Consider the following 19,827-nt stretch of genomic DNA (forward strand, 5'->3'; position numbering starts at 1 on the left):
AGCTCCGCCTCCCAGGTTCACGCCATTCTCCTGCCTCAGCCTCCCGAGTAGCTGGGACTACAGGTGCCCACCACCACACCTGGCTAATTTTTTGTATTTTTGGTAGAGACAGGGTTTCACGGTGTTAGCCAGGATGGTCTCGATCTCCTGACCTTGTGATCCGTCCGTCTCAGCCTCCCAAAGTGCTGGGATTACAGTCATGAGCCACCGCGCCCGACCTCTTTCTTATATAAATTTTTTTTAATCGGGCAGCCCTCAGAATCGCAGCAGATTCAGAAAGACTCCGCAGAAAAGTTCTTTTACTCCTAACTTCTACCCAGCCTCATCGTCACCTCAGCAGCTCTCCTGAGACCGTTACTAAGTTCTCCACAGCTAATGGTAACTCAGCTTGGGAAGAGTTCTCTTGTAGGAGGATGCTGAAGGGAGGTTGCCAAGTGGTGTGGGAAAACTGCTTCATGCTTAAGTTCCCTTCCATCTCATGATACTAAAAGGTATCTAACAGCTGATTTTCATTGCCTTCATTTGTGATCCGCTAGGACCACTTGATCCTTATCACTGCTTTTGGCACACCCCTCATCCAAGAGTTGTGATCGCAGAGGCAGAGTTCCTTGCTACCAGTCCAGTGGAAGTACAAGCCAACTTTGCTCTCCAACTGGCAGCAGTAGCCGAGCAGGCCGCCCTGCATTCTCTCCTCATAAACATGCTGTTCTTAAGTTTGTCAGAATTCAGAGCTCTCTACTCATTACCCTGTTTTCCAAACAAGCAAGCAAAGCATGCTCTTCCTTTGTTTCCCATAATTGCCTAAAACATCTCCATGTTCATAGCTGTTGACTCTCTTTGCCTCCTAGTTCCTGTTCCTCTGGTGTAGGATTTCTCAGCCCTAGCATTGTAAACATGTTGGGCTGGATAATCGTCTCTTGTATGGGCTGCTTGTGCATTGTAGGATGTTGAGCAGCATCCTGGCTTCTGCACACTAAGTGCCAGTGACACGCTTCTCCCCTCCCCAGCTGTAAAACCCAAATGTCTGCGGACGTTGCCAAATGTCCCCAAGGGGGCAAAATCACCCCTGGTTGAGAGTCACTGCTCTATCATTTCTTCACTAAATACTGCTGGTCAGCTGGGTCCACTAGCGTACCTCACATCAATAAATCTGGTAATAGAAGCATATTGTTCTTACATTAGAAGTTTACCCTCTTCAGTTATCTCACTGGGCCCTTGAGGGCTTTGGGGAGGAGTGATGGGAAATGGTTTACAATTAACAGCATATTTCAACTAAGAAAGAAAGCATATGATGTCTGCACAACAGAGGAGAGTGTCCACAATGTACAGCCCTTTCCTGGAGCAGTTACGTTTCTCAGGGTGTGCTTTTCCAAGTCATTTCGTGTCTGGTTAGAAGCCACCTTCCTGTAGCATCCAGAGGTGCCATGTAGACTAGGGTTGGTCACAGTGTGTAGATTGCCACTGACCTGCCCATTCCTAGTGTTTGACCTGGTGGTCATGGCACTCTGACCACATCAGTTTTCCTCTCCAAGCCCAGATGGGTTCTCAGAACCCTCCATCCCAAGCTGCACTCATGAGAGGCGGCACTTCTGCCATCCTGATCTAGAGCTTGTTCATGTGGTCCAGACCATTTCTTTGCAGCCCCCTCTCCTGTGTAAAAGCCTTTAGGAAAGTGCAGAGATCCTGATGGATTCCCCTTGACCCTCAGCACGCACATCCTGGAATGTACTGTTCAGCAGTCCGTTGGGGGCTTCAGACTGGAGAAGAGAAAACTGCCCTTCCCTTTCAAGGACATCCTCCAAGGGCCAGAATGCTCAGTTCCATAAAATTAACTCTCCACTGCCTACTTTTTTTTTTTTTTTTTTTAAGACAGTCTCACTCTGTCCCCCAGGCTGGAGCGCAGTGGCATGATCTTGGCTCACTGCAACCTCCGCCTACTGGGTTCAAACAATTCTCCTACCTCAGCCTTCCAAGTAGCTGGGATTACAGGCATGCGCCACCTCACCCAGCTAATTTTTATATTTTTAGTAGAGACGGGATTTCACTATCTTGGCCAGGCTGGTCTCAAACTCCTGACCTCTAGTGATCCACTCGCCTCGGCCTCCCAAAGTGCTAGTATTACAGTCATGAGCCACCATGCCTGGCCTGCTGCCTATTTAAATAGCAAGCAGTTACAGTTAAAGAAAGACCCTGGCCTGGGGATGCTGCCAGGGCTCCCAATCTGACACTTCTTTCATGTGGACCAGGGATCTGAACTGTGTTTCTTCCAAACTTTTGGAGCTTGCTTCCTTGGTGGTAAGCTAAATAGTGGTCCCCAAAATATACCCCTTTATAACCCCTGTAACCTGTGAATATTATATGACATAATGGACTTTGCACATGTAATTAAATTAAGGATCTTGAGATGAGGAGATTATCCTAGATTATCTGGGTGGACCCCTAAATGCAATCCCAAGTGTCCTTATGAGTGGGGGCCAGAGAGAGAGATTGGACACGGGAGAAGGAGGCAGTGTGACTACTGCAGCAAGATGCTACACTGCCGGCTTTGGAGGTGGAAGAGAAGGCCAAAAATGCAACAAACGTAGCTTTGGAAGCTGGAAAAGGCAAGGAAACTGTTTTCCCCTAGAACCTCTGGAGGAAGTGCGGCCCTGCCAACACACTGATTTTAGCCCAGTGAAACTAATTTTGGATTTCTGACCTCCAGAACTGTAAGAGAATAAATGTGTTTTGTTTTAAGTCGCTAAGTTTGTGGCAATGTGGTAATTTGTTACAGTGCAATAGGAAACTAATACAGGGCTCATCTGCCTCCAGGTACAGGTGGTGGCTTGGCTGACCCCTGTTCTTATTTTAAGCGTCCCTCTCATGGCACAAGGAGAGCATAGGCCCAGCCTTTTCCTGAACCAGTATTTGAAACAATCTGCACTTTGGGGGAACCTGTTGGGAAGTTCTTGGAAGCAAGAGAGAAAGCCTCATACGATACCTGATCCTTGCTTTGGAACTCTCCCAGCACCTTCAATGATATCATGAACAAAGAGTTCTTTCAGACCAGTGAGGATGTAGGATTATTAAAATCTGATTCTAACTCCATCTTCCCCTCTCCTCTTCCATTTATTCAATAAATGTTTATTGTGTACCTCCTATGTGCTAGGTACTGGGGATAAAGGGATAAACAAAGCAGATAAAAAAAATCTCCTGCTCTCGTGGTAACTGAGGTGGGGGAAAGGGAGGGAGCCAGAGTTAAGTCAACAGCATGTGAGATGGCTTCAGATGCTCTATAGAAAACTAAGCAGGAAGGAGGGTAGTGGCAGTTTCACATAGAGGGCCGGGGAAGGTCTCACCACGAAGGTGACATTTAAGTGGAAAGAGGAGAGTGAACCATTGTGGGAAGAATCTCGCAGGCAGAGGGAAAGCAAGTTCCAAGGCCCTGCAGTGGGACACAGCTGAGGTGTTCAACGCATAGTGAGGAGGCCAGCGTGGCTGGACAGAAGGAGGGAGGAGACTAGGAGATGAAGTTAGAGACGAGATTGGTGGGCCTGAAGTCCCATAACAGCTTTTACTTTGCTTGGCATTTTGCCCCTTCTTTCTCCTCTCCTCCCCCTCTCACACCACCTCACGAGTTTTAGGCCCATGTTCCTCAATTCCTTTCCATGGGATATTTATCACATCATACTTAGGGACTACCAGCAGGCAAACATAGTCACTTAAAAATATTAGAAGAGGGGGAAAAAGCAGCCTCCTCTTTCTGAATGATGAAAGCAGTTCCATGGCAGTGTTGGCATGGCACCGTATATCTAGCAGTGCAGGCTGGCCATTCACTGCGTAGTTCTGGGTGGTTTCTGAGAGGTTCCCCTCCATGGCCTTCTTCAGCCCATGAGGAAGTCCAAACCCCCCGGCCCACTGTTTCTTTCCATTTCACCCCTCTTGGTCTCCCCAGTGGGACTCCCACAGCTGACTTCTATCCCCACCTGTGTCTAATCCCCCTTTCCATGGCAGAGCCGATAGATAACCTAGTAACGATCTGAGTAGAATATGGCTCCCACATGTCACATGTTGAATGCATTGTGCTGATCACTACATATATCACTTTGATTCACACAACAACCCTGAGAGGTAGGAACCATTGTACCCCTTTTAGAGATGAGGATACTGAGGCTCAGACTGGTTAGGAAAATTGCCTAAAGTTGCACAGCTAATGAATGGCAGAGCTGGGATTTGAACCCAAGTGATTAAAGCCCATGTCTTTGATCACTACATAGCAGGGCCTTCTAGGAAGGATGGCTGGCTGGATCTAGTTGTTCCAGTTTGGAAAGTACCTGCTTGACTGGCCAGACCGCTGTTGGCTTCAGAAAATAGCAGTCTCTTGTTGGTCACTGAGAAGAGGCAAAATTTTGGCAGGCCTTGGGGCCTCCTGCAGAGTCTCATTCCAGGTCAGTGGACAGAGGAGGCCCTGAGAATAGTCGTGCATACTGGCTCCCTGGATCTGCTCCAAGATAGTGAGCAGCCCCTAGAACCACAAGAGACTGACCAGCCAAGCTGTGGGCCCGGCCTGTAGGGTGGAAGGAACTCTTAAGAGAAAAAAAAATCTCTGCTGTGATTAATCAACGGCTTCAGTCTGGTGAAGTGAAAAGAGAAAGAGAAGTTGGCCCAGATGTGCACATAGGGAGAGAAATAAGGGAGGGAAATTGCCTTTATTCATGTTCTCCCTTAGGCCAGTCGTTACCCCACGGATGATGAGCTCACCTTCCTTTTACACCAGCCTGCAAGAGGTGGGTATTGGTAGTCCCATTTTACAGACAAGGTGTAGGATCAGAGAGGTTAACTCGCCCAAGTCAAACAGCTAACAAGTGGTGGAATTGGAATTTGAGCCCTGTTCTTCTCAGTTCAGTAGCCCTGCTGTTCTTGCTGATGTCACCTCAGCCTGGGCTCTCCAGGTATGTACAAATAGGTATGCAAGTGTTGCATCCACAGGCTTGTGAGCAGAGGCTGAAAGGGAGCCAGGGCTCTTGGTACTTGCCCTCCCAACATGGGCCCTGCCTAAGCTAGCAGGACTCACTATACCCAAACCAGCAGTGGCATTATATTTTTCTCTTTTCTTGCACCTTGCCATCCCTGATTTATTTTTAGAGAGCCTTTTCTATTTCTGTTCCCATTTCTTGGGTTGGATGCAGGGGCTGGGGTGCAGGGATGGCATTGGAAATCAGAAGAGGCAGGCATAGATGGCATCTCACTGGTGGCCTTGGCTGGTCTCTGGGAACTGTGCCCATCTGCCTGCCCTGCTGGCTCCTCCTCAGGCCAGCTGTAGGCCCCAGGGATCAGAGAGCCCGGGTAGCTAGAGGCTGGGAGGGCAGGCGAGACAGAGAAACAGCCACACTTCTCATTTCTTTGGCTTCTCAGAGGGGAATGAGCTTCCTCCTGGAACAGAGCAGGGAGTAGCTCACTGCCTGTTTCTCAGGGTTAGGTTACGGACTTCTAGGGAATATGGGGTAGTGCTTAAGAGCCAGACTCCGTGTGGCATGGGGGTGATAACTGTAGACCCTCCACCCCTGGGGATTAAATGAGCTCATATGTGTAAAGGCACAGAGGAGGCACTCACTGAATGATGATTGTTTCTTTAGTGTCGTTAGACCCTCAGCACCCAGCACCATAGGTGCATGCCAGTCATTATTGGTTGGACCAAACAGAACTTCAAGTCAGCTGGGCATGGTGGCTCACACCTGTAATACTAGCACTTTGGGAGGCCAAGGTGGGAAGGTCACCTGAGGTCAGGCATTTGAGATCAGCCTGGGCAACGTAGTGAGACCCAGTATCTATTTATTTTAAAAAATAAAATAATATTAAAAAAAAGAAAAATAACTTTAATGTTATTTTTGTCGTCCTGTTCATCTGAACATTGGCTTGTGTAGGTATTAACCCGAGTCCAGTGATTGTCTGTGGAGCCCCACAGGGTACTTCCCAGTGATGGTAGCCTAGAGTGTGCTCCTGCCAGCCCCTGCCTGGGCCCTGGAAAAGGCAGGGTGGTGCAGCGAGGAATCTTCTGGCCTGAGGATGCCTGTAACCCCCAAACCTTATGTTCAGTTTTACACCTTGCTGAGGGTCTGGCTTTTGGATATGAGCTCTGGAGTGGTAGGGGTCTGTGTCCCATGGGGACAGGTGGTTCTGGGTGTTGGGCACGAGGTGATGGAGGAAGGGCCTGCCACTTGCAAGCTGTTTATCTAACTAGTAATAAACAGTGTATGACGCCTTTAGGAAACTGTATTTGGGAGCTTTGAAATTAATCAGATGCCACCAATGTCATTTTTAATTTAGTTAAAAATGTTTTAGTTATATAAATAATGCTCATTCGTTACAGATTATTAGAAAATACAGATAAGCACTGAGGAGAAAAAAGTAATATATAATCACACATAAGTGGCTGCTTTGATATATGATTTTTTTTTTTTTTTTTACCTAGGTTCTTTTCAAATTGTGTATACCTAGTTATTTTTTCTGTCTTTCAAAATGGGATGCTGTTTAACATTTAGTTTTGTGACTTGCCTTTCCCATTTTTCAGGTGGTTTCGTGGTGTCTGCTTGTCCTCCGACCTCCCCTCCCATTTGTGGGAAAGGCATTTGGCTTGGAGGGAGGCACTTGGGAGGAACTGTCTGGTTGTTCCTTGATGTTATTGCCAGACTTGCAGAGGGTAGAGAGGTGCATGAAGTCTTACTCTGCCTCTCCCCATCTGTGTCTCCCCCTGTCCCTGTCCAGCGCCCCATCTGCTCTGCCTACTCACCACTCCTGCCTTTTTTTTTTTTTTCCCTTCCATACAAATCCAGAAAAGGATACCACCTCCAGTCTGAAGGTTTCTTGCTATGGCTTTTAGGGATGAATCTCTCAGGAGCTTAGAAAAAAAGATGCACAGACGGTAGATAGGAAGGGTAATGCCAGGGCTGGGGGTGGGGGTCTTGGGAAGAGCAACTCAGAGGAGGGCCTGGGTCCCTGGCTCTGTCTTGAGTCAGTGAGAAGAAGCTGCGTGGGTGATGGGTTGGGGCGGGGTAGGCAGCAGGTGACTGCAGGGACCTCTCTGAAACAGCAAGCAAGCTGGCCAGGAAGATGCCTGGAGAATAAGGGGCCCAGATAGGGGCCAGACATAGGGGAGAAGAAAATGTGTCTCAATGGCACCTGCTCCTCCACCCTGGCCCCACTCTTTCCATGATCTTTCCAGAGATTCTTTTTCTGCCTGATCTGCTTCCCTCACCTGGCAGTGCCCAGCCCCAGTAGTTCGACACGTCTGGTATATCTGGCTACTGTGCTCTACTGACACCTGTGTGGCAGCAGCTGCACAGCTTCTTGGCATCTCCCTGGGCAGTAGGCAGGGATCCGAACATAGAGGAAGATGTTCCGTGCATCAGTAGCTCAGATTCCGTTCCAGAAAAGCATCGCAAAGCAAGGGAGAAAATTGAAGACGAGGTATTTTGTGGGGAACAAGCTATGCCTTCCTGTCACTTCTTACAGAATAAAATGGGGTCTCTGGCAGTAGGCAAGGAGAAGGCCTTTCTGAGCACTGAGGGTCAGTGGCTTCTCAGGTCTTTTCTGGGCCACTTTGGCCTGCACACAGGTTGGGCTAGGAATTCATGCTTAAAAGCAGGCTGATTTCCATAAGCTATGCATTCCTGTGGGCCTGCCTGGATCATACCTGTTCTGCTGTGATCCCAGGCCTGATGAGACCCGCTGGCAGGACAGGATAGCTTCCTGTACGTCCCCTCAAAGCCTGTGGCACCCCTCTCCCTTCACCACTCCCGAGCTATAATTAAGTTCCCATGTGAAACCGTATCCCTCAGCTGACACACGCTTGTAACCACAGCCCTGGCCATTGGACGGCTCATCTGGGGTGACTTCTGGGGCTGGTGCCTCGGCCTCCAGACGCTCTCCAGTAGGTCTGAGTAGGCGGTGCGGACCCACCAGGAAAGGGTGGATCTAGTGAGGCGGGGGCCAGGCCTTGCCCAAGAGTCAGAAAGTGGGAAGTCACGGGGGAGATGAAGGGCGAGTGAGCAGCTAGAAAGTGCCAGGGGACACAAAAATGGGGGAGACAGGCAGCCTTTTGGGGCTGAAGGGCATGGACAGGGTGACTGATGCCTGAGCCACAGGCAGAATGTGAGCAGTTTATTTTATTTTATATTCTACATATTTTTATAGCATAAAATTAAGATATAGTTCACATAACCAAATTCACCACTTTAAAGTATGTACTTTGATGGTTTTTATATATTAACTGTGTTTTATATATTGTATTAAATTAATATATTTATATATTATATTAACTGTTTTATATATTATTTTAGCTGTGTTGTTTATATGTTATATTAACTGTGTTGTATTAACCACTAATTCCAGGACACTTCTATCACCTAAAAAACCCTTTAGCTGTCAGCAGTTACTTCATCCCTTTGCTGCTAATCTACTTCCCTTCTCTATGGCTTTCCCTATCCTGGACATTTCATATGAATGGAATTATATAATATGTAGCCTTTTGTGTCTGAACAATTTCACTTAGCATGTTTTCGAGGTTCATGTTGTAGCATGTAATAGTACTGTATTCCTTTTTGTGGCTAAGTATTCCGTTGTGTGTATATATTACATTCTATTTATTGATAAGTTGGTGGACATTTGGGTTGTTTCCATTTTTTGACTGCTGTGAACATTCATGTACAAGCTTTTGTGTGGACATATGCTTTAGGTTCTCTTGGGAATATACTTAGTGAAATTGCTGAGTCATATAGTATTCCGTGTTTAACTTTTTTTTTTTTTTTTTTTTTGAGACAGCGTCTTGCTCTGTTGCCCAGGCTGGAGTGCAGTGGCACGATCTTGGCTCACTGCAACCTGAACCTCCCTGGTTCAAGCAATTTCCCTGCCTCAGCCACCTGAGTAGCTGGGATTACAGGTGCGTGCCACCACGCCTGGCTAATTTTTTTTTTGTATTTTTAGTAGAGACAAGGTTTCACCATGTTGGCCAGACTGGTCTCAAACTCCTGACCTCAGGCAGTCTCCCCGCCTTGGCCTCCCAAATGTTACTCTTTTTTTTTTTTTTGAGACGGGGTCTCACTCTGTCACCAGGCTGGAGTGCAGTGGCGTGATTTCGCCTCACTGCAACCTCCGCCTCCTGGGTTCAAGCGATTCTTCTGCCTCAGCCTCCCGAGTAGCTGGGACTACAGGCACATGCCACCATGCCCGGCTAATTTTTTGTATTTTTAGTAGAGACGGGGTTTCACTGTGTTAGCCAGGATGGTCTCCATCTCCTGACCTTGTGATCCACCCGCCTCAGCCTCCCAAAGTGCTGGGATTACAGGCGTGAGCCACCACGCCCGGCCCCAAGTGTTACTCTTTAGGCAGATACCTGTCTGCTATACTCACTGGTCTGCGCCTTGCTTTACTTATTGTATCTTGGCCATCTTTGCATACCAGACATGTAGAGCTTCCTTATTCTTTTTTTTTTTTTTTTTTTTTTTTGAGATGAAATCTCGCTCTGTCACCCAGGCTGGAGTGCAGTGGTGCGATCTCAGCTCACTGCAAGCTCTGCCTCCTGGGTTCACGCCATTCTCCTGCCTCAGCCTCCCGAGTAGCTGGGACTACAGGTGCTTGCCACCACACCCAGCTAATTTGTGTGTGTGTGTGTATTTTTAGTAGAGTCAGGGTTCTCCTTGTTAGCCAGGATGGTCTCGATCTCCTGACCTCATGATCTGCCCGCCTCGGCCTCCCAAAGTCCTGGGATTACAGGCGTGAGCCACCGCGCCCAGCCCCTCATTCTTTTTTTTTTTAACAGTTGCCTCATCCGTTGTATGGATGTGCCAGTCTCTTCTTTTTTTAGACATATTCTTGCTCTGTCACCCAGGCTGGAGTGCAGTGGCACGATCTCGGCTCACTGCAACCTCTGCCTCCTGGGTCAAGCGATTCTCCCGCCTCAGCCTCCTGAGTAGCTGGGATTACAGGCATGTGCCATCATACCCAGCTGATTTTTGTATTTTTAGTAGAGACGGGGTTTCACTTTGTTGGCCAGGCTGCTCCTGAACTCCTGACCTCAAATGATTTGCTCATCTTGGCCTCCCAAAGTGCTGGGATTACAGGCATGAGTCACCATGCGCGGCCTGCATGTGCCATTCTCCTATTCGTTGATGAATGTGCAGGTGACTTCCAGTCTTTTTTGGCAATGAATAACCTTGTCATTTTGCACACAGATAAACAGATTGACAGTGCTTCTGTGTGATAGGTGCAGTGATGGAGATAGACACTGGGGAACTAGGGAAGGCTTCCAGAAGATACTTAAGAAAGGCTCAGGGTGAGTGAGCACTGGTATCTGAGTGGGCTTTGCAGGCCTGGCAGAATTTCAGCAGGCTGAGATGTTGTAGGAAGGGCAAATATGACTGAAGAAAAGAACAACAGCTCAGGTGTGACAGGGAAAATGAAGAGTATTAGTTATCTATTCCTGCATAACAAATTACCCCAAAACTTAGTAGCTTAAAACACTATCTCGCAGTTTCTATGGGTTAGGAGAGATTTACACAAAGATGTGAATACCAGAAGATGAGGATCGTTGCCAGCCATTTTAGAAGGCTGACTCTAATAGCAAGTTGCAGTAAGGATAGGATTGGCCAAGGCAGCAGATGGAGCCATGATTGTGGACAATCTTACATACTTAGCTGAGAGGTTGTCAGAGATTGATCTGAGAACAGTGGGAGCCGTGGAAGGTCTTTAAGCAGGAGAATAATGTGATAGTTGCCATACAGGACGGTTAATCTGATAGCATTTATGCTAGAGGGGTCAAAATGGAGAGAGATACACAGGCAGAGGCCTAGATTAGGAGATGGCTGTAGTAGTACAGGTGAGAAATTCTTGGCCTGTAGTACTAAATACTTTTTTTTTTTAAGACAATCTTGCTCTGTCACCCAGGCTGGAGTGCAGTGGCATGGTCTCGGCTCACTGCAACCTCCGCCTCCCGGGTTCAAGCAATTCTAGTGCCTCAGCCTCCTTAGTGGCTGTGACTACAGGCGTGTACCACCATGCCTGGCTAATTTTTCTATTTTTAGTAGAGATGGGGTTTCGCCGTGTTGGCCAGGCTGGTCTTGAACTCCTCGCCTCAAGTAATCCACCCACTTTGGCCTCCCAAAGTGCTGGGATTATGGGCGTGAGCCACTGCATCCGACCTCTGTACTAAATACTTTAGCTGCATATTCTTTCTTCAAAATGACCACAAAAAGAAGGTATTACTGATTTATAATAATATACATATGGTCTTGCGTATGGCCATACTTATGACTTGTGTATGGTCATAAAGGTAGTAAGTTGCAGAGCAGCACTCAGGCCTGCCTGGCTTTGATGACCGTGCCTTGGTGGCACTGGAAGTGGAAAGGTGGGGGTGACTGGGGAGATGAGGTTTTGTCCGTTCCCTGGATGCTAAAAGGAAATGGAGGAGTGTAAGAGGTTGATTCTTTGAACCTGGATGGCTGGGACAAAGATAACACTGTAACAGGAAGAAGAGAGGCCGGAGGGAACACTGGTGTGATGGGAGAAGGTGAGTGATTCGGGAACATGGGGCATTTGTTGGCAGGGTCCTTCCCAATTATAGGGCGAGTATAAATAGTTCCTGTACTTTGTATATGAAGAGGTACCCTTGGCGCAAAAAGACTCTAAATGTGGAGAAAGGATATGGTGGTGTGGTGGTGGTTTGAACATTGGGTTTACGCAGATAGTGACAGTAACTGGCACTGGGCTGCGCTTCAGACTTTCACAGCCCGTTCACTTCTTTTGAAACTCACACAACCCTATTCAGGTTATCATCATTCCCTATCTGATTGTTAAGGAAACCAAGGCTCAGAAAAATCCATTTGCTCAAGGAGAAACAGTGTTTCAGTTACCTACTGCTGTGTAACAAATCACCTGTGAAACTCAGTAGTTTAAAACAACCACCATTTATCCTTTCTCTTGATTGTGTGAATTGGGCCCAGCTGCTTGATTCTGCCCCCACATGATGTCGGCCAAGTTTGCCCATTTGTCTGTGTTTAGCTGCACTGTAATGTCCAACGCAGCTTCTCTTTGCGTGGCCTCTAATCCTTCAAGAGTCTATCCTGAACTTCTTGCAGCATGGCATCTGGGGGCCATGACAGTGGAAGCCAGTCCTGTTGAGGCCTGGGGTCACGTCCCAGAACATCACCTCAATCATGTTCTATTGGTCAGAGCTGTCACTGGGCCAGCCCAGATTCCAGGATGGGAACTAGACGCCACCTCTTGATGGAAAGAGTGGCAAAAGGTTTGTAGCCATATTTAATCCAGACAGCCGGTAGTGGATACCTGGATTTGAACCCAGATCTGTGTGACTCAGGCTCACAGTCTGCCATGCCATACTGCATCCCTTTCTGCTTCTGGTTCCTTGGGAGTTGCAAAGCTTGCTGGCTCTTTTGTGTGGTTGGAGAGGGTTGATTTTTCTTGTGGTCTCCCACAGTGGAAGTTGTACTAGTCATCCCCCTTTTCACAGATTAGCATCCAAGATCACTGTGTCTTAGGGAACCTTCCAAAATAGGCTTGCTCTAGGGATTTGCTAGCTTCCCCCAAGCTTCAGCAGTGATAGCCAGACATGCATGGAATTTCCCTGTGGAGTTTCCCTTTCTGCGCTTAGTGGCCTTTTGATGCACAGTGCTCACTGGGTGGGATTCCTGCTGCATTGTAGCCAGATGTGGAGGCTAGCCCTATTTTGAGTTATCCCAGATGGTATCCAGCTCAGTGAGTCCCATACTTGACTCAACTGGCATATTCACCAGGGATTTTTGGGGAAAATGTAGATTCCTGGGCCTTCCTCATGCCTATTGAATTAGAATTCCCAGGGATGGAGTCCAGGAACCTGCCTTTAAAGCTCCCCATTGATTTGGGGGTACAGCCTGGTTGGGAAACCACTGACTTCCAGAGGCTGGCACCCTCCCTCAGCCCAGTCATTTCAGAAAGATGCCTTTGAAGTCACTGATCAGAGGAGGCCACGTGGGAGAGAATGATTTGTCCAGAGAGCCTCACACTTCACAACCAGGAAGTGACTCCTGAAAGAGTCCAGGAAGTTTCTATTTGAATCTGCTCAAATCTTTGATGTTGTTTTGCATGCTTTGATAGTATCTGAGCTTTATGGTGGCCGCTGGGTGTTTTTCTTTGAAAGTGTTTGCAGAGAGTAGCAAGCTCTTCCAGCAGTCAGCAGACACTCCCTAACCAGGAGCTACTTGGTCTGATTTATTTGAAATATGAAATTCCTTTGCTTGGCTATCTGGTTGGTATCTTTGATGTGAAGAATATGACAACTCTAGAGATACGTAAGTTAGCACAGCAGTTAGACCTTTCTAGTCTTGTGCCTTGGACATACTTAAGGTACACTTGGAAAAGTAGATTTTAAAACCCTGGATAATTTGGTTTGCCAGTTAAATAAACTTCTGTATTTTAGAATATTTGGAAAATAAAGATAAATACAAGGAAGACCATAAAATTACCTAGAACTTTCCTTTTCAGAGAATTTCCACGGTTAATGTTTTGAATGGCTGTTCATCCTTCCCCTCATGACCCTTCACACCCCCTCTTTTTGAAAACCGTATTGAAGTCATATTGAATGTGACTTTTTAGCATTTTGTTGAGATGTAAGTCATAAAGTCCACCTGTTGACAGTGTGCAATTTGATGGTTTTTAGTATTTACAGAGTTGTACAACCATCACCACAATCTAGTTTTAGAACATTTTCTTAGTCCCAAAAAGACATCTTATAATCCATTAGCATGCATTCCCGCCTCGATGCCCCATCCCGCTCTCACTCCAGCCCAAGACTACCACTCATCTGCTTTCTCTACCTACAGATTTACCTGTTCTGGACATTTCATATAAATGGGATCATACAATATGTGATCTTTTGTGATTGGCTTCTGTCACTGGACATAATCATGGTACTGTTTTGAAACCTGCTTTAAACATTTATATCCTAGCAATTTGAATATAGTTTTCAAGAATGCACTTTTAATAGCAGAGCAGTATTCTTTCTTATGAGAATATCTAATCTTATTTAATCAGTCCTGCCGACAGACATTTAGATTATTTCTCATCTTTTGCTCTTATAGCCAGTGCTCTCTGCACTCAGAAATTATTTTGTTGATTTATTGGTTAATTGTCCGAATCTGTGACTAGAACAAAAGCTCTTTGACAACAGTCACTCTCTCTGTCTCCCCTACTACTTGGCATAGTTCCTGGCACTTGGTAGGTATTCAGTTTTTAAAGTATGTGTGTGTGTGTATATGTGCAAATTTTGAATGAATCAAAATGTAAGGATATTAATAAATGTTGCCATATTGCCAAATTCTAGAAAGTTGTACTAATTTACCCTCTCACTGCAGTATGAGAGTACCTGACTCCCTGTTCCTTTGAATCTGGGTTAATTTGTACAGGAGGTCCTGTGATCTTTTGAATGACGATATTCTCTGACCTGTCAACCAGTTAGTTTGGGAATTGATGCTTATCCCTGTCTGTGGGCCAGGAAGGGTCTGGCTGTTGGGAAAGATGGTGGTGTATGGGAGCTCTAGCCGCCTGGGTCCTCATTGTGGCTCCGTGGTATTGTATCGTTTCCTGTTGCCCTTAGAAAGGCTGCATCATGTTGTCTGGCCACTTCCTCTGTTGTGTGCAGGCATGTTGGGGAGTAAGTAGAGCTGGGTGGGTAAAGTATGTGTAAGAAGATACTGGTTATGGCTGCTGATTGGAGTGCCTTTTGAAGTCGTCAGGAGAGATGTCACTCTGGAAGTTCGGTGTCTTCAAAAATAGAAATGAAGAAATGCTTCCAGGAAGTCTGATGCAACCGGCCCAGTCTGCCCCACTCTGAGGGTGGTGGGCACCCACATGGCTGGTAAACGCTTCATGAGTCACCTACTGGCCACAGTCCCTGCTCCTCTCCACACACTTCCTGTCTGGAAAAGCCTGCTACCCGCCCATGATGAAGAGTCACCCCAGAGAACTTGCCAGGGATGCAGGGCAGGTCTTCCCAGGTCACAGCAGCAGCCTCTCGCTCATGGGTTTCACAGCAGTTCCTCTCCCCAAGATGAGTTGTGGTGACTGTTTTTTAGATAAATATGTGGAATGGATGGTTGGGATTGGAAAAAAAAGAGCGGCTGGATGGCAAGGCAGCTCTTGTGTGTAGCAGGGAGCTCACACGAGCCCCATGGTGGGGCAGTTAAGGCCCCAGAATTCACCTTCTCCAGCAGCTGGCTGCTCATTCTTTTCTTCTTCTCATGGTTTTCCCATCACATTTCCCTTGGGGTTTCCTCCAGGCCTTCCCCTACTCACCCCACACCCTCTCAGAAGATGCTGCCTCATGTAACTTTGCCAAGCTCTCAAGCATTACAGATGCCTTTACCTACTTTTCTTTGCATCTTAGAAATCACTCACATGTTGGTCTCTCTCACATAATTGCTCTTTATTATTACTTCAGCAGTTGCCAAGTGCCTACTCTATGCCTAGTATCTTGTTAGACTCTGGAATGATGCAGGAGAAAGAGACTGGACCCTGCCCCCTAGGAGGGTAAATGTCTGTTCTCCCATGGTCTCCGTTTCCCTTCTCTGACTGCGCCTTTGCTGCCCTGGTTCCTCTTCCTCTTTCCACTACCTGAGTGTGAACATTCTTCAGGCTTCTGCCCTCTCTCCGCTCCCTCTACGCGCGTGTCCCTTCCTATGGCTGTGACCATCTGCTCTTATAGCTACCGAATACTAAAGTTCTTTTCTCCTGAAAACCAGGTCCCCGTGTCCACCTGCCTGCTGGAGGGTGCAGCCCATCTTTGTCTCTGCTCTTTGCATATCCCGTTTCTGTTAATAATCCGTCATTCTCTCAGTTTCCGGGAGCCTTACTGACAGCTTTAAACCTCATTCCTCTGCCATGCCCAGGTCATTCCTCCCGTTCTTTTGAGTGTTTCTTCCCACTGATTTTACTGCATGTAGTGAGTTGGATGGTTGCCCCTCCGAAAGATATGTCCAAGTCCTAACCCCTAGAACCTGTGAACATGACCACCTTGTTTGGAAAAAAACTCATTGCAGAAATTCTTTCCTATGCTGCAGATGTACATGAACCTGTGCTCATTGGCCTCCTCTCTGGGCCTGGCCTTGTTGGTCTCTGGCTTGAAATAGTGACTGTACTTCTAGTCCACACAGTGATTACATATTTATTACTCTGTTTGAGCTCCCCAAGTCCAAAGGCAAAGTTCACTGCCTGCGCTCTCCACTAACTCCTAGGTCAGACTTGCTAGGTTGTGTGCACAGCAGCTACAAGTGTGGTTTCTAAGATGGGTCTGGGTTTGAATCCTGGTTCTGTCATTTATTAGCCGAGGGCCTTTGACAGATTGTAACCTTTCTGGGCTTCAGTTTCCTCTTCTGGAAAATGGGGCTAATGGATTGTTGTGAGAATTAGATTGCATAGTGTCTAGCACTGTGCCTGACACTCTGAGCTTTATTTTTATTTATTTTTATTTTTTGAGACGGAGTCTCGCTCTGTTGCCTAGGCTGAGTGCAGTGGCACGATCTCGGTTCACTGCAACCTCCACCTCCCAGGTTCAAGCCATTCTCCTGCTTCAGCCTCCCGAGTAGCTGGGTTTACAGGCTCCCGCCACCATGCCCGGCTAATTTTTGTATTTTTTAGTAGAGGCGGGGTTTCACCATGTTGGCCCAGTTAGTCTTGAACTCCTGACCTCAGGTGATCTGCCCACCTTGGCCTCCCAAAGTGCTGGGATTACAGGTGTGAGCCACCACGTGCAGCCCACTCTGAGCTTTATAACCAGAGAGATTCTGTGGCTAGCCAAATCGCTCAACCTATACTTGGAGGATCCCAAGCTTGGGTGAGTGTAAGAGCTCTGACTTAAATCCAGCCTACTTGTATGTCATTCTGCCACAGTTGTCTTTGTCTCTCCACAGTTTGTCCTGGGGCTGGGCATGGTGGGGGCTAAGACAATGGATTACAGAGCTACAGGTCTAGGAGGGCATGTAGAATTATAATGCCTATATGAGATAGATGACAAAGTGGGTAAGAGCATGTGCTCTGGAGTTAGACCTGCGTTCAGATTCAGGCTCTATGACCCTATCTCAGTGACCTTGGGAAGCTTTTCTTTGCCTCTCTGGGCCTCAGTTTTCTCATCTGTAAATTGGGAATAACAATGGTTCATACCTGTCTTAGTCTGTGCTGCTATAACAAAATTCCTGAGATGGGTAATTTATAAACACAAGAAACTGATTTCTCACAGTTCTGGAGGCTGGGAAGTTCAAGATCAAGGCATTGGCAGACTTGGTGTCTGGTGAAGGCTGCTGTCCACTTCCAAGATGGCACTTTGTTGCTGTGTCCTCCAGAGGGGATGAATGCTGTGTCCTTACATGGCAGAAGGGTGAAAGTGGCCCAGCTAGTTCCCTGGAGCCCTTTTATAAGAGCACTAATCCATTCCTGAGGGCAGAGCCTTCATGACCTAAACACCTCCAAAGGCCACACCTCTTAATACCGTTGTATTGGGGATTAAGTTTCAACATGAATTTTGGAGGGTTCACAACATTCAAACCATAGCAATATCTTACAGAGTAATCGAGATGATTAAATGAAAGAATGCCCATAAAACATTGAACACATGCCTGACTCTCTGTAAACAATAATTATTAGGTATCGCTATTATAGAGACCAGCTTCTGCTGTGGAGAGTGGTAAGTGCCTTGATGCCGCAAGCCACTGGACATGCAGCTGCATGGATCAATGTACCCCTGTAATTATGTAACAAGGGGACATGGAGAAAAAAACATTTCCAATGTTGCCTCCTCTGTGACATGATTGTACCCCTAAACTGCACAGAGGAGCTTTCTGTTCTTTGAACTCCATAGCTGTTCGTACTTCTCTTGTGGGGTTTGCCATAGTCTGTCTTATATTATGACAGTTCTTCACTCTACGGTACATTTCTTTCTTTGTTTCTTTCTTTTTTTTTTTTTCTGAGACAAAGTCTCCTTGTGTCACCCAGGCTGGAGTGCAGTGGTGCAATCTCAGCTCACAGCAGCCCTGACCTCCCCGACTCAAGCAATCCTCACACCTCAGCTTCCCAAGATGCTGGGACTGCTGGCATGTGCCACCACACCTGGCTATTTTTTTTTGTATTTTTTGTAGAGATGGGATTTCACCATGTTGCTCAGGCTGGTCTTGAACTTCTGGGCTCAAGCAGTCCACCTGTCTCAGCCTACCAAAGTACTGGGATTGCAGTGTGAGCCACCACGCCTGGCCTACTGTATGTTTCTTGAGGTCAAGATTAGGCACTGGGTCACTGATTACTTGAATTGAACCTTGGGATTCAGCCAGTGAAAGTGGTCCACCTGGCAGTAGTGAACCTCTGGCTCCTGACTTCTGCTGCTAGTGAATCTGTTTCTCCTATGGCTGCACAGACACAGGGTTTCCTACCTCCAAAGAGCTTTTCCACTTTACATGGGACCTGAACTGGCTCCAGAAACCTTGGAGCCTGGCACCACTTTTCACATCACCCAGCAGGAGCAGAACTTAGATGGACCAGGCATAGATGGGAAACATGTGTTTATTGCTAAGGTCATGGTTAGTTCTCGGGTGGGGGGTTTAGTGGGCGATTGCTTTTTGGATTTTTGTTTTGTTTTAGAAGTAAAAAATATGGGCCAGGCGCGGTGGCTGATGCCTGTAATCCCAGCACTTTGGGAGGCCGAGGCGGGTGGATCACAAGGTCAGGAGATCGAGACCATCCTGGCTAACAAGGGTGAAACCCCGTCTCTACTAAAAAATATAAAAAATCAGCGTGGTTTGGTGGCAGGCACCTGTAGTCCCAGCTACTCGGGAGGCTGAGGCAGGAGAATGGCGTGAACCCGGGACGCAGAGCTTGCAGTGAGCCGAGATCGCGCCACTGCACTCCAGCCTGGGCGACAGAGTGAGACTCTGTCTCAAAAAAAAAAAAAGGAAAAATATGTACATTTTTAATAGTGGTAGTAAGAATCTTCTGTAACTGTGTACAGGGCATCTTCACTGAGGGGTCTCCAGAGCTCCTAAAACTCAACACTCCCCCAATGATTCTTACATTTTCCTGCCAGACTTGCTCTTCTTCCCACAATCCCCACCTTAATGGAATCATCCACATTCCCCTGGTCACCTGACAGTTGCCCTCTATTTCTCTCTTCTCCCCAGCCTCTTTTAATCAGCCACCAAGTCTTGTTTGTCCTTCCTCCCTAATGTCACTCCTGTTTTTTGCCGTGAGGTCTGATGGTACTAGTGCTGCCTGTGGTTGCTACTGCCTCATCTCTTCAGCCTTTCTGTGTCATGATGTTTAGGAGTTTCTTTCATAAACAGAATGTGGCTAGATTTAAATCAAATCTAACAATCTGTCTTAAGTAATTTATGTACATTTTTGAGATTTAACTTAATGTATTACTGTATTATATTTTTTAGTACTTCCCATGTATTTCCATTTTTGCCTATTTTTCTCCTTCCGAGTTTTCTTTTTTTTTTTTGGAGATGGAGTCTTGCTCTGTCACCCAGGCTGGAGTGCAGTGGCGTGATCTCAGCTCACCGCAACTTCTGCCTCCCAGGTTCAAGCGATTCTCCTGCCTCAGCCTCCCAAGTAGCTGGGACTACAGGCATGTGCCACCACACGCGGCTAATTTGTATTTTTAGTAGAGACAGGGTTTCGCCATGTTGGCCAGGCTGGTCTTGAACTCCTGACCTCAGGTGATCCACCCACCTCGGCCTCCCAAAGTGCTGGGATTACAGGCATGAGCCACCGCTCCTGGCCCAGAATTTTCTTTATTTCTATACATTTTACTTCTGT

General features: G+C 47.0%; 1 protein-coding gene across 8 annotated transcripts in view; it reads left to right on the forward strand.

Moving 5' to 3' along the window:
- Positions 1-19,827, forward strand: part of PPARD (peroxisome proliferator activated receptor delta) — an 82,943-nt gene that overhangs the window by 13,110 nt on the left and 50,006 nt on the right. Inside the window, exons 1-2 of one of the 8 annotated variants that reach the window (XM_063666153.1) lie at positions 8,001-8,218; positions 11,501-11,542. The exons of 5 other annotated variants lie outside the window; for them this stretch is intronic. The gene's annotated coding sequence lies outside the window, so the exon portion shown is untranslated. Of the gene's footprint in view, positions 1-7,979; positions 8,219-11,500; positions 11,543-19,827 lie in introns of those variants that run through there. 2 more of the 8 variants (XM_063666152.1, XM_063666151.1) reach the window with 2 other exon arrangements.

The sequence above is a fragment of the Pongo pygmaeus genome, chromosome 5, assembly GCF_028885625.2.
Source record: "Pongo pygmaeus isolate AG05252 chromosome 5, NHGRI_mPonPyg2-v2.0_pri, whole genome shotgun sequence".
NCBI classification, from domain to species: Eukaryota; Metazoa; Chordata; class Mammalia; order Primates; family Hominidae; genus Pongo; species Pongo pygmaeus.